General features: G+C 38.4%; 1 protein-coding gene and 1 pseudogene across 1 annotated transcript in view; one reads left to right on the top strand and one right to left on the bottom strand.

Annotated features, from left to right (window-relative positions):
- The window catches only part of LOC131427261 (UPF0047 protein YjbQ), a 121,865-nt gene that overhangs the window by 72,596 nt on the left and 32,144 nt on the right, over positions 1-17,125 (top strand). The gene's annotated exons all lie outside the window — the stretch shown is intronic.
- Positions 4,942-5,090, bottom strand: LOC131433370 (U4 spliceosomal RNA; annotated as a pseudogene).

Raw genomic sequence — 17,125 nt, 5'->3', positions numbered from 1 at the left:
GTTTTCATGGTCCACATAGTGCATATTGTTATTGTCTTTAGCCAATTGTTTTGCTTCCCACTCTTTCCAAAACTGGATGTAAACAATATTATTTGTCTTGTTGCATTGAAGCAAATGCACTTGTTTGAGTTTAAGATACATTTGCTTCTTGAGCAAACCTTTAAGTTTTCGTATCGAAGGTCGAATTTTAGCACTGCCTGAAATCAACAATAATTGTATTTTTTCGCAATGTTCGTTCTATTGTTCACTACACAATTCTGTATTTGGTTTTTTCCATTCCGAACGTAATCGGTTTTATTTTATCGACTAACTTGGACGAGGTTTGAAAGCGAACTGGAAACGGTTTATTAAATAGAAACAAGAAAGTTTGTTGGGATCTAATCTAGTAAAATCTGAAAATTATTTTTACCATGTAGTTTTTTGAACAGGAAGTAATATCTACCAGAAATTCGGGAATGCCATAAGAAACTGTACAACTTTTCCTTTGAATCTACAAGTTTGTGAAAAAAGATTGTGAGGAGATTTTTTCGCAGTTTTTGACTACCATTTCCAATATTTCCGAAATCGGGTTCCGAGGACAGGAACAGCCGAAGTTTGTTCGCATGGCAAACAACACTTACAAATTAGAACGGTTTTGAACCTAATTAAAAAAATTGTTCTCTCTCTCTCTCTCTCTCTCTTGCTTCGTCGCTTAACCCAGCAGTTCCGGAACCGAAAGTCGGATCTAGATGAAATTCAGGAATTTTATATGGGATCATAAAACTTTCTACTTGAACCTAAGCTCGTGATCATCTCTGAGAAAATAGACTGAGTTCCATTTTGGCTAATTTGAACAATATTTTTGGTATTTTTGTAATCGGATATCGGGAACCAGGATAGCCGGATTAAATTTGTTAGGCCGTCTACTAACAATGACTAACAATTGGTGTAGTTTCGAGCCCAAATAGATTTTTTTACGTTATTTGTTTCGCCGCTTTAAGTGACGATATAAAATTCTAAAGACACTCCACCCTGTAATTCCGGTACCGAAAATATTTTACATACACACAGACATTTTATGACTATGACTCGGCCACCCAGGCCTCGGTGCAAAAATCAATTCATTGACATTCTTCTACTCGTTCGGATACTTTTCTCAACCCCAGCACCATATTTTACCAAAATCACACACCAGTAGAAGACATTCGCAGCCGCACCGTGATTCTGGTTTATTCAACGCGATTGAAAACTCCTGATCATGTTGTTTATGGTGCTGATGGATTCGGTTGTTTTTTCAAACCTTGTGTGCAGTGTTTTCATCTTTCGTACCAGCACGTACCGGTGCGTACCGGTTTTGTATCTTAGATGACGGTTTGAAAGTTTTGACACTCATCGTTCTGTAATTGCGGAACCGGAAGTCGGATCAGGATGGAATGTTCTTGAACTTTTTAAAGAGTTATACGACGTTTCATTTAAATTTCAGTTTGTGAAAATCGAAATAAAAATTTCTTCATTTTCACATACTACCCTGTAACTTCGGAACCGGGATGAAATTCAATAGCAGGCTTTCGGACCGTAAGCCCTTTCGTTTGAATCTAAGTGTTTGAAAATTGGTTCAATCATCTTCGAGAAAAGCGAGTGCATATTTTTGTTACATACATGCACAGATACACACAGACACACATGCATTTGCTCAATTTGTCGAGCTGAATCGAATAGTATATGATATTCGGCCCTCCGGACCTCGGTTGAAAAACCGATTTTCACAGTGATTGCATAGCGTTTATGAGAAATTTAAAAATGTACTACAAAAATGTTACTAACAATATATGTACATTATTCGCTTAGAGCGAAAACGAAGTGTTAGAAAAGAACAAATACAATTTTTAAACTATTACCTTGCTTGTATTGTTCATCGAACATGTATCTCACTTTTACGATTTTTTCAGGGCTGAGAGAAATAACCTTTATTCTTCTTAATTCGAAATTCAATCAACACAGTCAGATTCAAAAAAAAAAAATGTTATGGCGTGAAACTTTCATCGGCTTTGTAAAACTCAACCAGAAACGGATTCGGATTCGGTATCTAATTGAAATATCGAAAGTTAAACTTGGCGAAAAATACACCACTAAACTAGAATACGCAAACTCTTTGCTTGTTCATTTGTACTACACTACAGAAAACATATTTTGTTTCATCGTTCATCATCATTTGAAAAATTTTGTATCCTTTTTCGGTTTGTGTATCTTCAATAAAATGATGTAAAATAAAGATAGAATACGTAATTAAAACAGCAAATGTATGGTCTCTTCATCGCTGCCAACTGTCGCAATTGTTCATTCTGATAATTGGGAACAATATTTAATTTCTTCAAATTTCACCTCCGACTTATCAGTGCTTGAAGCAGTTCAAATTGAACTATACAAACTGAAAAATCTAAATGTTATACAAACTGAGAAATCTAAATGTTAACATTATTCAGTTCACATCAATCCAAGTTTTACTGCTGTACTGAAAGTGTCAAATTTTGTACCTAAAAAACTACGATCTGCGGTTTCATGCTATCAATTGAAGCAAACGGTTGTTAAAACACATCGATTGCTTGTGGAAGATTATGGTGAGCATGCTCCTGGTGAAAAACATTGCAAAGAGTGGTTTCGAAAATTTAGAAGTGACGATTTTCACGTTAGAAACGAAGAGCGTGGCAGAGCACCGAAAAATTGTGTAGACACCCAATATCAAGCATTATTGGACAAAGATGATGATTAAACACATAAACAACTTGCAGAACAATTAAATGCGGCCCAGCAGACCAATCATTTGCGTTTTGAAAGTCATAGGAAAGATTTCGAAGGTCGGGATATAGGTGCCGCATGAGTTGACTGATAGACAGAAAGAAAACACAAAAACCGTTTGTGAAATGCTGCTCGCCAGATACAAAAGAATGTCTGTTTTAAAAATTGTCACTGCCGATGAAAAGTCGACCAAATTGTTACTGCCGATAAAAAGTCGGTCGCAAGGCCAGATTCGCTCTGTATTCTCTGGGATTAGCGTGGTGTCATGTGATATTACTTTCTAAAACCTGGTGAAACGGTTAACGGTGAACGCTACCAGCAACATGGGTAATTTGGCTTTTAAATCAGCGTGCTGTACACATAAAACGCCCAGAATATGAAGCCAGTCAACATAGTATCCTTCAATTTCGCTGCTCGGAAGAAAAAGCCTGCATGTCCTGTGTTGAGCTACGAGTACCTTTGTGTAATGACGGCATTTATTCTATATCGTTCAGCAAGTGTCCTATTGTATAGCCATTTATTTAAAAAATTCATATGTTATTGCTTGTAAAACTAGTTGCTTACAACATTTGCTGTTTTGTATAACACCGCGGAAGAGTTTAACCACCCCGATTCTCGAGTGAGAGCTGTGCGCGTATGGGTTAAAAGTGAAATGCCATATAATTTATTTAAACATGCCATCTAATTGTCGCATGCAATTACCTTCTAAGTTCTGCTTCCGACATTTTGTTCCTGTTGCATACTGCTGTCGATTCCAGGCTTAGCATTTACGTTTTCAGGATTCCTTGATAAATCGACATTCATTAGTAGGCATTAGATGCATTTTGTACTTAATTGTGATTAATTGAAACCTAGCATGCAACGTATACGATTGATATGCAAGTTTCAAGTGGTGAATAAAAAATATAACCCGCGAATCGGTTTTGAAAATTCTGACACTTCGCCAGCAATGCAGTTTACATTTTGTATTTTTTCTTTTCAACTTGAACTTTGAGTGCAAGTGGCTGACCATGAACTATTTGCTACATGATTGCGAATTACACGCTCTGCATGTGATGACATCAATTAGTTACTAGTTGAACTTGACTACAAACCACACGAGCCGACTATCAATCAACTTTTCTTGCTTTTACTCTACCTCCCATGACGCTACTTCAGTTCTTAACATATCGCAAGGTAACAGAAGTATATCGTACCTTTTATATTCATTGACAAACATCGTAAATTTTACGCAAGCACATTCTTCGTTATTCGACTTTGGTTTTCGATAAAGTGGTCGGGGAAATCGAAGAGGATTTACAGGAATTTACTTCCAACTCTAGTTAGCTGTATATTTTCAGAGGATTTGAAACGAATTTCTGTATATTTTCAGAGAATTTGAAACTTCCAACTCTAGTTAGCTGTATATTTTCAGAGGATTTGAAACGAAGGCACCAAATCCTCTGAAAATATGCCAAATAAAGAACGGTTCCATAAAACTAATTCTTTCGGTAGAAGCATTTAAGATCGTTTTCGGAAAGAGCATGAAGTCCGAAAATACACTGAAGTCTTTTTTTATGCGAATTTACGTACCGCATAAAAAAACCGCATAAAAAAACCGCATAAAAAAAAACCGCATAACTCTGAAAATTCGCATAAAAAAACCGCATAACTCTGAAAATTCGCATAAAAAACCGCATAACTCTGAAACTTCGCATAAAAAAGACCGCAGAAGGGCAAACCGCATAACTCTGAAAATTCGCATTAAAAAAACCGCATAACTCTGAAAATTCGCATAAAAAAAGTCGCGTAAAAAAAACCGCATAAAAAAAGACCGCATAAAAAAAGACCTCAGTGTATATTGATTTTTAAACAAAATTGCAAGAATGTTAAAGCTGTATTCTTTCGTGGAATGCAAGATTTATCACTTTTATCATATCCGCTGGCCAGCTATGTTTTTTGTTTTAATCCTACTGTTACCTCGAATTAATTTGAAATAGTCAAAAAGAATGAATTTTTATCTTGAAGAGCTAGTACATACGAATAACATTAGTAGCGAAGTTACAGACAAAATAAAGATGGAATACATTGAACTGGGTGGTACTGTTGGTTCTAAAGACGAATATTTAGACAAATTGTGGATGAGGTTTTTAAACGTTGTTCCAAGGACTATTTAAACCTTAAATCTTCTATTAAGAAAATCCTCATACTCTCGAACAAAAACGTTTTGAAAGTTGTGACTCAGCGTATCGTTGATAATGCTATTAGTTTTTAACTAGCAATAATCGCACCTCGGTTGAACCTCATTGGTTACGATATCGGCACTGCGCAAAGCTTTCTGATAATGCTTTATTGATTGCTGGGAGCGTATTCACCGGCTGTCGAACCGAAGAAACAGTTTCTAATCAAGATTAGAGCTTATATTTTCATTCTGCAGATCTTCACCTCTTCACCCTTTTCACAACCGGATATCGAATCCGGATGAAATGGGACCACAAGAAAATCGGTTCAGCCTTCTCTGAGAAAATTGATCGCTCAAAAACGTTACATACATACACAATTTCTGATTTTGACGAACTGATTCGAATGGTATATGACACTCAGCCCTGCGGGCCTTGATTCCAAAATTGGTTTTCACAGTGATTGCACAACATATCTGTATGAGAAAGCCAAGAAAAACTTCTTGCCATTGTTATGTGCACTTGGCATAATGAATATTTTCTATTTCTAAATCGAGATACCCAAAAAATACCTTTTTTCTCAACTGTTGATGTTTTTTTGGATATTGGATTTTTTTAGAATTTTTGTTTGCAAAAATGATGATTTTTTTCATCGTTTAGACCTTACTAAACGATCTAAACGATGAAAAAAATAATAAAAAAAAAGAAAATAATAAATGATTTTTCAAAAGTGTTAGACCCTACCCGCCCCTTAATGACATTATGAGCAAAATGATTTAAATCATGAACATTTTTATGGGAGATGAGTTATTGCTCATGATATGAATCATTTTGCTCATATAATCATGAACATTAGGCATGATCTTATTAGAAGACATGTTTCATGATTTTCATGGTTTTTGCCTTTTTCATATAGCAATCACTGTGAAAACCGACTTTTGAACCGAAGCCCGGAGGGACTCAGTTCGTCGCGCACGCAAAATCTCTCTCTCTCTCTCTCTCTCTCTGTGTGTGTGTGTTTTTTTTTACCAGGTGAAATACCTTATGTACTTTCCCAGCTCACGCGCTCGGTAGTTGTCAAGCTACCGCTATTGTGAACCAGCGAGTGGGACTGGCTGAACCTTACCCACTAAAACACCTTGGACATCTTGCCTCGATCCCCCGGAACTAAGCTTAGCTCAATACTTCGGCGGAGGCTGTGCTCATGCACTTCTTCGTCTGGGAGAAAATGAGCTCCTGCTCTCTTTATCCATCTCGGCTGTGCTCATGCACTTCTTCGTTTGGGAGAAAATGAACTCCTGAGTTTCTCTCTTTATCCATCTCGATCCACCTTTGGCGCCTCGACAACCCAATGCCGCTACGTCTCGCCACACTACTCGACTGATCCCGTACGATGGATCTAGCCTACACCGACTGAGAGTTTCCCCTTTTACGCCACGCGGGACACCCGAAGGAGTGCCGAGGTCTGCTCTGCGATTCCGGTTGGAGCATGGCGTCCGGTTCGCTGATGCCCCGACGACTCGAATCGGTGTTGTGGCGTCTACTCGACTAGTCCCCGGTGATGGATCTAGCCTACCGCGACAGAGAGTTCCCCGACGCTGGAAGTTCTCTCGAAACCGACGTTCCGAAACCGGTTTACGACGCGCCTACTCAACTAGCCCACGGTGGTGGGTCTAGCCTACCCGACGGAGAGTTTCCCGGCGAAGAAACCTATCCCGAAAACCGAGCAGCATTCCACACACTTCGTACGTCTTCTTAGGGTGCCGAAAACAGTCCGGCATTTTTCGTCTTTGGACCTAGGTCATTTGACGCTGCTCTTCTCGCCAACTCCTCTGCAGTGTGGACATAATCTGAACAACTGTCCGGTTCACCGCGTTCCATTTTCCTTCGTCACTGCACATCCTTTGAACGATGTTCTCCACGCTGACATCGGCACCAACGATGGCAGTCATTTCGCTACGCGGTTGGATAAACCGTGGGCAACTGAATATTACGTGCTCCGGCGTTTCTTCTGTGTCCTGGCACTCAACACACAACGGCGACCTTGCGTGGCCCAATCTGTGCAAATATTGCTTAAAACAGCCATGTTCAGACAGGAATTGCGTCAGTTGGAAGTTTACTTCGCCGTGCACTCGAGTTGTCCAAACCGACAGTTTAGGAATTAATCGATGCGTCCACCTTCCCTTCTCCGCGTTGTCCCACTGCTGTTGCCATTTAGTGAGCGTGTTGTCTCTCTCTCTGCTCCGGGCTCGTCCTGTGCCTCGATCCCTGTAGCATAAGCTATCCTCTTCCAGTAGCAGACAGATGGGGATCATTCCGGCTATCACGTGCACAGCGTCTGACGATATTGTTCGGTACGAACTTGTCACGCGCATTGCCATCAGTCTGAAAGTGCGGTTCAACTGGGCTCGGTTCCTTGCTGTTGTCAATGCCATCGACCACGCTGGAGCTGCGTATCGTACGATCGATGATGACACGCTCGCCAGTAACCTCCTCTTGCTACTGACAATCGCGGAATTATTGGGCATAATCCGAGATAACGCCAATATCACCTTCATTGCCTTCTTGCATATGTAGTCAACGTGACTGTTAAAGTTCAGTCGATCGTCCAGTATAGCGCCCAGATGCTTGACCTCACGCTTCGAATTGATGATGCACTCACCAACCGAGATGCTCGCATGTTGCACCGCCTTTCGGTTGCTGATGATGACCATTTCAGTCTTTTCATGTGCTCTCTCTCTCTCTCTCTCTCTCTCTCTCTCTCTCTCTCTCTCTCTGTGTGTGTGCGTGTGTGTGTGTGCTGGATCTGACTTCCGGTACTAATTTTTCTCAGAGATTATGAGGTAAAGTTTGTAAAACATTTTATACCCTTAGAGGGCGAAACAAAAAACGAAAAAAAAATCTAAACTAACCTCAAAACTACTCCATTCGATAGTCATTGGCAGTAGACGGCCAAAAAAACTGATTTTGGCTATCCCCAGTTTCCGATTTCGGAGGCACAGGAAATAGTGGTCATATTTTCTTTAATGGATCTCATTTACATTTCTCATCATTTCTGGATTGATCAATTTTCGCAAACTTAGGTTTGAATGGAAGATCCTGTGGGCTTGTACGGAGTTCCAGAATTTCATCCGGATCCGAAATCTGGTTCCGCAAGTTATAGGGTAAAGTGTGTTAAAAATTTTATACCTTCACGCGGGTGAAACAGAAAACGTGAAGAAATTCTAAATCGGCCAAAGAAGTAAAGTAGTCATTATCAGTAAATGATCAACTAAACCGATTTCGGTTGATCTTTCAAGAATCGAAGAATTCTATTTCGAAGAATACCACAGTATTATATATGATAGTATGTTTGATATAAGAAAGGCATCATTACACCACTAGGTGGAATAAAACAGGTTTTTTTTATTATGGTACTGGTTATGGATTTTAAGCGATGATAGTGATGTGCATAAATTGATGTAAAACGAGACATATTGAACATTTTTTGTAGCTATTAACAAATCGAAATCGAAACTGATCTTCGATTTGAAGTCTTTCGTATTTAAATTTCTACATTTCATTCGGAAGTGTAATAATAAAAATAAGTTTAAGCATAAGCATAAGACTGACAATTCGTTATAACGTGAAGCAGTCATCAACTTGGACTAATTCTCATATAAGTACCTAACATAACCAAACAACAGATTAACAACGATAATGGCACAGTCATTCAGTAAAAACCATTCAAGCGAAGAGGTTGTGTTTCGATTGTACTGGCTCGTGAGTTAACGGCTGATACCGAGACAATTCTAAGCTTCAGGTAGTTAAACTGCCCATAGCAAACGTAATATTCGGGGCGTTTCCCGACTGGAAAGCTAGCAACGAAGGCCATCCCGTTCATACGCACAGAGGTGTAGAAACACAGAGGTGCGAGAGCATAGAAGTGACGAGTCACAGAGGTGCCATCGCATAAAGGTGCGAAGACGAAGGGGTGCAAAGGCACAAAGGTGCTAAAGCAACCCAGTGCTGATCTACCAGGTACCAGAATTTGTACGCTGCGTAGGATCAAAAGAGACGGCATATATCGCGAGGTGCTACACTGCAAGCATCGCATTTGATCGCCAACAAGAGCAAAAGCACTGTACCTGGGGTCAGGTACAGGCAGCACAGCAAGTGCAGTGGTGTTCACAACGACGGCAGAGCAACTGAGATAGCAGTAAACGACAGAAGACTGCCAATTGGAAACAGCAGAAGACTGCCAATTGGAAATCGTTGGAAGAGCTTCACGTCGTTCTTCACGATAAAGGAACAGAGACATCAGCTACAAGGTAGATTTAATTTAATTTATTTTTTATTTCTTATATCTGAAATTTTACTAAACATAAGTTTTTATTTTGGTATTATTAATTTACAAAAAAATTTAATGTAATGGATGATCTTATGGAAGATCATCCGAATCCGATTCCGGATACTAGTAAGAGTTTAAATACTCCGAGGGCTAAACATTATCCACAGGGTACCACTGGGCCATGGATAGTCTATCTTCGAAAAAAAGAAAAGATTTTAAATTTGATGCAAATTACCAAGGATTTGACATCACATTTCTCTGAAGTTAAAGAAATATGTAAAGTTAATAGAGATAAAATTCGAGTTGTTGTCAATGACTTGAAACAGGCGAACGAAATTGTAACCTGTAAATTATTTTCTGTTGAATATCGAGTTTACATTCCATCGAAGGAGGTGGAAATTGACGGTGTTGTGACTGAAGCAAGTCTGACGGCCGATGATTTACTTAAAAATGGAGTTGGTCGTTTTAAAAACTCCATGCTTGAGGGAGTTAAGATACTCGAGTGCAAGCAATTGTACTCAGCATCTATTGTCGATGGAAAAAAGTCGTATCGTCCCTCAGATTCGTTTCGTGTAACATTTGCCGGATCTGCGTTGCCTAGCCATGTCTATATCGATAAAATTCGTCTTCCTGTTCGGCTTTTCGTACCGCATGTTATGAATTGCACGAACTGTAAAAAATTCGGGCATACAGCTACTTACTGTAGTAATAAGTCCAAATGTATCAAATGTCAAGGGCCTCATAAGGATAATCTTTGCGATAAAAATGTTGAAAAATGTGTTTATTGTGGGGAGAGACCTCATGATGATCTTTCAGTATGCGCTGCATTTAAGTTGCGTAAAGACAAAATGAAGCTTTCTTTAAAAGCACGGTCTAAGCGCACATATGCAGAAATGCTTAAAACGGTCATACATGTCTCCCCCTTGGAAACCGAAAACGGTTTTTCAAATCTTATGGAGCCAGAGGAATCTGACTCCGACGGAAATAGTGAAGATACCTCGTTTGTCACTCCTCAAGGGTCTGTTAAGAGGAGATTAACAAACCACAAAATACCTAAAAAGACACCTAAAATTACATCTTCAAAAAAAGATCCCCGTGTTAAAGCTAAAAAGCCAAATTTAAAACCAAAAACTGTGCCTCCTGGTTTGTCAAATTCACAAACCAATCCAGAAACTAGCTCAAGGAAAGACAATAATCCAGTGGGCTCCGTTTCACATTCACCAACAGGATTACTTAAGCTTTCGGAAATTGTAGAATGGATTTTCGCAGCATTCAATATTTCTGAACCTCTAAAGACTATCATAACGGCATTCCTTCCAATAGCTAGAACTTTTTTGAAACAGTTATCAGCTCAATGGCCAGTTCTTTCAGGTTTTGTATCATTTGATGGATAATTTATCATCCGCCGCAAATGATTCAATCACTGTCCTGCAGTGGAATTGTCGAAGCATCATGCCAAAACTTGATTCATTTAAAGTTTTGTTGCATAGTCAAAAATGTGATGTATTTACTTTGTGCGAAACATGGCTTACATCAAACATAGCCTTAAGTTTTAATGACTTTAACATTATACGTCTCGATAGAGACTCTCCGTATGGTGGAGTGCTTTTAGGAATTAAGAAATGTTATTCCTTTTATAGATTAAATATTCCTTCGACTTCTAGTATAGAAGTTGTTGCTTGTCAAATAAACATTAAAGGAAAGGACATTTGCATTGCTTCAGTATATATTCCTCCAAGAGCTCAAGTTGGACAACGACAGCTTAATGAAATTGTCGAAGCCCTTCCTGCTCCACGTTTGATTTTAGGAGATTTCAATTCGCACGGAATGATGTGGGGTTCCGTTTACAATGATAGCAGATCATCCTTAATATATAATATTTGCGACAATTTTAGCATGACGGTACTAAATATGGGTAGCATGACACGGATCCCAAGACCTCCTGCACGTCCAAGTGCATTAGATTTATCTCTTTGCTCGACTTCAATTCGACTAGATTGCACCTGGAAAGTATTTCCTGATTTACACGGTAGCGATCATTTACCAATCATCATCTCAATTAGCAGTAACAAAGGCATTGCTAATTCAGTTAATATTCCATATGATTTGACAAAAAATATTGACTGGATTAAATACCAAAGTAATATTTCAAGTGCCTTAACTTCAATGGAAGAGCTCCCCCCACTTGAAGAATATGACTTCCTCGTTTGTTCGATTCTGGAGGCCGCAGAACAAGCCCAAACCAAACGATTTCTTGGTCCATCGTCTAACAGAAGGCCTCCAAACCCTTGGTGGGACAAAGAGTGCTCAGATGCTAAGCACGCGAAACAAAATGCCTTCAAGACGTTTTTAAAACGAGGAGGAGGAACTCCTCAGAATTTTGAAAAATTCTTGACTTTAGAAACCAAGTACAAGAGCATACTTCGGGCCAAGAAATGTAGCTATTGGAGACATTTTGTCGAAGGTTTGTCAAGAGAAACCTCAATGAGCACTCTTTGGAATACGGCCAGACGAATGAGGAATCGTAACGTAGGAAATGAGAGTGAGGAATACTCGAACCGATGGATATTTGATTTTGCGAGGAAAGTTTGTCCAGATTCTGTTCCTACGCATAGCATTATTAGGGAATCTTTTTCAAATAATGGTTCCATTGATAGCCCCTTTTCTATGGTGGAATTTTCCATAGCACTCATGTCTTGTAACAATAACGCTCCTGGGTTGGACAGAATTAAATTCAACTTGGTGAAGAATCTGCCCGACCTCGCAAAAAGACGTTTGTTGGAATTGTTCAACAAGCTTCTTGAGCAAAATATTGTTCCACCTGACTGGAGGCAAGTGAAAGTTATCGCCATTCAAAAGCCGGGGAAACCAGCTTCCAATCACAACTCATATAGACCCATCGCGATGTTGTCCTGCATCAGAAAATTGTTCGAAAAAATTATTCTACGACGTCTCGACACTTGGGTCGAGACGAACGGTTTGTTGTCAGATACTCAGTTTGGCTTCCGTAGAAATAAAGGGACGAATGATTGCCTTGCATTACTTTCGTCTGACATCCAAATTGCCTTCGCTCAAAAGCAACAAATGGCATCTGTATTTTTAGACATTAAAGGAGCATTTGATTCAGTTTCCATTGATGTTCTTTCAGACAAGCTTCACCAACATGGACTCCCAGCGGTTATAAATAATTATTTGCACAACCTTTTGTCAGAGAAACGCATGCATTTTTCACATGGCGATTTGGTAACATTCAGAATTAGCTACATGGGTCTACCGCAAGGCTCTTGCCTCAGTCCGCTCCTCTATAATTTTTACGTGAATGACATTGACAGTTGTCTAGTATCCCCATGTACACTAAGACAATTGGCAGATGATGGCGTAGTTTCAGTTACTGGACCCAAAGCTATTGATCTGCATAAACCATTGCAAGATACCTTAGATAACTTGTCCGATTGGGCTGTTCATCTTGGTATCGAATTCTCTGCGGAGAAAACAGAGTTAGTCGTCTTTTCAAGAAAGCATGATCCCGCGCAGCTTCAGCTCCATATGATGGGAAGAATGATCCAACAGGTTTTGACTTTCAAATACCTCGGGGTGTGGTTTGATTCCAAATGCACGTGGGGAGGACACATTAGGTTTCTGATAACAAAATGCCAACAAAGAGTAAATTTTCTTCGAACAATAACCGGATCTTGGTGGGGTGCTCATCCGGAAGATCTAATAAAATTGTATCAGACAACGATACTTTCAGTGATGGAATATGGATGCGTTTGCTTTCGTTCCGCTGCAAACTCTCATATTATCAAATTAGAGCGAATTCAATATCGTTGTTTGCGAATTGCTTTAGGCTGCATGCATTCGACACATACAATGAGTCTTGAAGTTCTGGCGGGAGTTCTTCCATTGAAGGATCGTTTTTGGGAGCTTTCGTCGCGACTGCTAATAAGATGCGAGGTACTGAATCCCCTAGTTATTAATAACTTCGAAAGGCTAGTTGAGCTTCAATCTCAAACAAGATTCATGACTGTATATTTTAACCATATGTCACAGGAAATCAACCCTTCAAGATATATTCCTATCCGTGTCAGCCTCCTAAATGTCCCTGACTCAACTTTATTTTTCGACACATCCATGCAGCGCGAAGTGCGTGGAATTCCGGAACACCTACGCTCGTTGGAAATCCCAAAAATATTTACAAGTAAGTTCAGGCATATCGACTCTGAGAAAATGTTTTACACGGACGGATCGCGAATTGAAGAAGCGACAGGGTTTGGTATGTTCAACAATAATGTTTCGGTCTCCTTTAGGCTTCAAGAACCTGCATCTGTTTATATAGCAGAGTTAGCAGCAGTTCATTATAGTTTGAGTATAATCGTCACATTATCTCCAAACCATTATTTTCTTTTCACAGATAGTCTGAGTGCAATTGAAGCCATTCGCTCAAAGGCTGCTGGCAAAAATGAACCTTTTTTCTTGGGCAAAATAAAACAGTGCCTGAACGTCATATTGAATAATAATTATCAAATCACAATAGTTTGGGTTCCGGCTCATTGCTCCATTCCAGGCAATGAAAGAGCCGATATTTTAGCCAAACGTGGTGCTATTGAGGGTGAAATTTATGAGAGACCAATTGCTTTCAATGAATTCTATAGCGCGTCTCGCCAAAGAACACTTGCCAGCTGGCAAGCTTCTTGGGATAAAGATGATCTGGGTCGGTGGATGCACTCAATTATTCCTAAAATATCGACAAAGGCATGGTTCAGGGGACTGGATGTGAGTAGAGATTTCATTCGTGTGATGTCCAGACTCATGTCCAATCACTACACGTTAGATGCACATCTCCTTCGAATTGGACTTTCCGAGACTAATCATTGTGCTTGTGGCGAAGGTTACCGCGATATTGACCATGTTGTTTGGACATGCGTGGAGTATCGTGATGTCAGATCTCAACTAATAAATTCCTTGCGTACCCAAGGTAGACTATCCAATGTCCCAGTTCGCGACATTCTTGCTTGTCGTGACGTTCCTTACATGAAACTTCTTTATTATTTCATTAAGTCCATTGGAGTTCCAATTTAAATTTTATTTTATGTTAGATTGTTTTCTCTTCCATGAGCTCAACCAATAGCCAGCTATCTTATATTAAATAAAAGTGATGAACTGATACAAACAAACCTGAAATAGTTATAAGATCATGTACAAAATAAATGTATTTCATTTAATGTAATTTATAATAGCAACTCGCTTAATAAAAACAGTGTTTAGATTAACTAATGAATACCAACATACTAATAGGATATTCGAAATGTATTAGGTTTAAAGTACTATGTATTGTAGATGCCACGGCGAAGAAAAACTTATGTATATTGCCTATGAAATAAACGTATTTATGAAAAAAAAAAAAAAAAAACGATAATGGCTAACAAAACAAAACCAAATCTTGCACATGAAAAACAATGAAGGAGAAAGTTAGATGGGTAAAGTCTGTAAATGATTTCTTAGGTTATAAGTTATCCAGGATAATAAAAAAGAATCTTACCGACATTGCATAGTGTACATGTACGGAGTTTAGCGCAATCAGATTGCTCAGAAATGTGGTTTCCCATATTGTCATTGAAGTTGCATTTTTTGCCTTTCTCGTATAGAAAGGTTATGCAATCCTTGTGAAAACCGATTTTTGAACCGAGGCCCCGAGTGTCATATACTCTTCGACTCAGTTCTTCGAGTACGTAAAATGTCTGTGTGTATGTGCCTATGTGTGTATGTGACGTTTTTTGCACTAACTTTTCTCGGAGAGGGCTAGCTTAACCGATTTTCACAAACTTAGATTCAAATTTATTTATTTATTTCGTCAAGCAAATGTAGACTACATATAAATGGTTTACAATGTTTACTTAGATACTACGCATTATTTCTACAACTAAGCTGTAATTTCATTTCATTTTTGGACATACAAAGGTCAAGATGTTCGCAATATTGATTGTAGTGGCGCATTATACGATTGATTGGGCTATATTTTGCATAATTTGTTCTAGTGTTTCTTTCTAAAAATAATTTCCTGGTTCGTAATTGACGGCTAGGTATATAAAAATTTAATTGCGATAATAAAGAGGGTGATTGAATGCGTTGAGAAATAATGTCGCTGATAAAATAAAGCATTGCAAGGTCGCGGCGTTCTTTAAGTGTTTGTATATTGATGAGCATGCAGCGTGCTTCATATGATGGTAGAGGAAATGCTGTCCAGTTTAATTTACGAAGTGCATATAAAAGAAATTGTTTTTGAATAGATTCGATGCGTTCTTCGTGAATAATATTGTATGGATTCCATACTAGGCTGCAATATTCCAAAATAGGTCTGACATATGTAGTGTATAATAATTTAATTGTGTATGGGTCCTGAAAGTTATGACTGAAGCGTTTAATAAAGCCCAGCATGCTATTAGCTTTATTGATTATGGTCTTGTAGTGTTCCACAAAAGTGAGCTTGGAGTCTAAGATTACGCCTAAATCTCTTACAATTTTACATTTTTCTACAAGTTGATTTCCTAGATGTATGTTTGTAGATATAGTTTCATTTTTCCTACTGAAAGTTATTGAGTTACATTTTTTTACATTTAGTTGGAGTAGACTTTTGCAGCACCAAATGTGGAATAGATTGATTTCGTTCTGGAATATTACAGTGTCGTTGATGTTTTTTATTTCCATGAAGGGTTTCATGTCGTCTGCATATATAAGCACTTTCAGATTTTTTAGTATGAAGGAAATGTCGTTTATATGTAAAATGAAAAGAAGAGGCCCTAAGTGAGAACCCTGAGGTACACCAGAAGTTACATTAATTGGTTCAGACAGTATGTTTTGGAAGCGGACTACCTGTACACGATTCGTTAAGTATGATTTGAGCCATTCCAGAAGAGTATGTTTTATGCCATATTTTTGTAGTTTGTGTAGAAGTAATGGTATGTCAATACGGTCGAAGGCTTTGCTAAAGTCAGTGTAAAGAGTTTCTACGTAGTTTCCGGCGTCCATTGCATTCAGAGTGAATGTCATAAATTCTAAGAGATTTGTTGTAGTTGAGCGGCCTTTGAAAAAGCCATGTTGTTTGTTTGTTATTACATTTTTAAGTTGATGAAAAAGTTTTTCGTTTACAATTTTTTCAAATAATTTTGGAATGCATGAGATAATGGCTATTCCACGGTAGTTCCGAATGTTAGATTTTGCACCAGATTTAAATATTGGTACAAGAAAGGAAGATTTCCATGCTTTAGGAAAAGTACATTTATTAAGTGATAAGTTAAAAAGTAGTTGTAGTGGTAGTGTAAGTTCTTCAGCTAGATTTTTTAAAAAATATTGGTGGTATACTGTCAGGTCCAGGCCCTTTTGAGGCGTCTAAGTTTTTCAGTGCTGTCGAAATGTCATGTTCTGATAGATAGTTTACAGAGATGGAGTTGGAAAATGCAGGTATGAAAGAGAAGTATTCACGATCACGGTCAGTTTCTGAATAAGATGTATATACTTCTTGAAAAAAAATTGCAAATTGATTGCAGATTTCTGTAATATTTTTCCCTACATGTTCGTCGAGGTGCATTTGAGATGGAAAATTGTTGCTTTTTATTTTGGTTTTTGTGTAGTTAAAAAAGTTCTTAGGACAAGTCTTTATTTCGTTTTCAATTTTGCGGTTATATTCTTCATATGCTGTGTTAATGGCTATTTTGAGTTGATTGCATAGGTTTAAGTAATTTTGAAGATGAGCATCACTTTTTTCTTGTTTGTAAGTTTTGTGTGCTTTTTGTTTCCTATTTTTCAAATGTTTTAGTTGTGAATTGAACCATACAGGTAATTTGCTGTTATGATTTTTTCTTCT

The sequence above is a fragment of the Malaya genurostris genome, chromosome 2 (assembly GCF_030247185.1).
Source record: "Malaya genurostris strain Urasoe2022 chromosome 2, Malgen_1.1, whole genome shotgun sequence".
Classification (NCBI taxonomy): Eukaryota; Metazoa; Arthropoda; class Insecta; order Diptera; family Culicidae; genus Malaya; species Malaya genurostris.
Note: the sequence above shows the minus strand (reverse complement) of the source record. Positions and strands in the feature narration are given on the sequence as shown.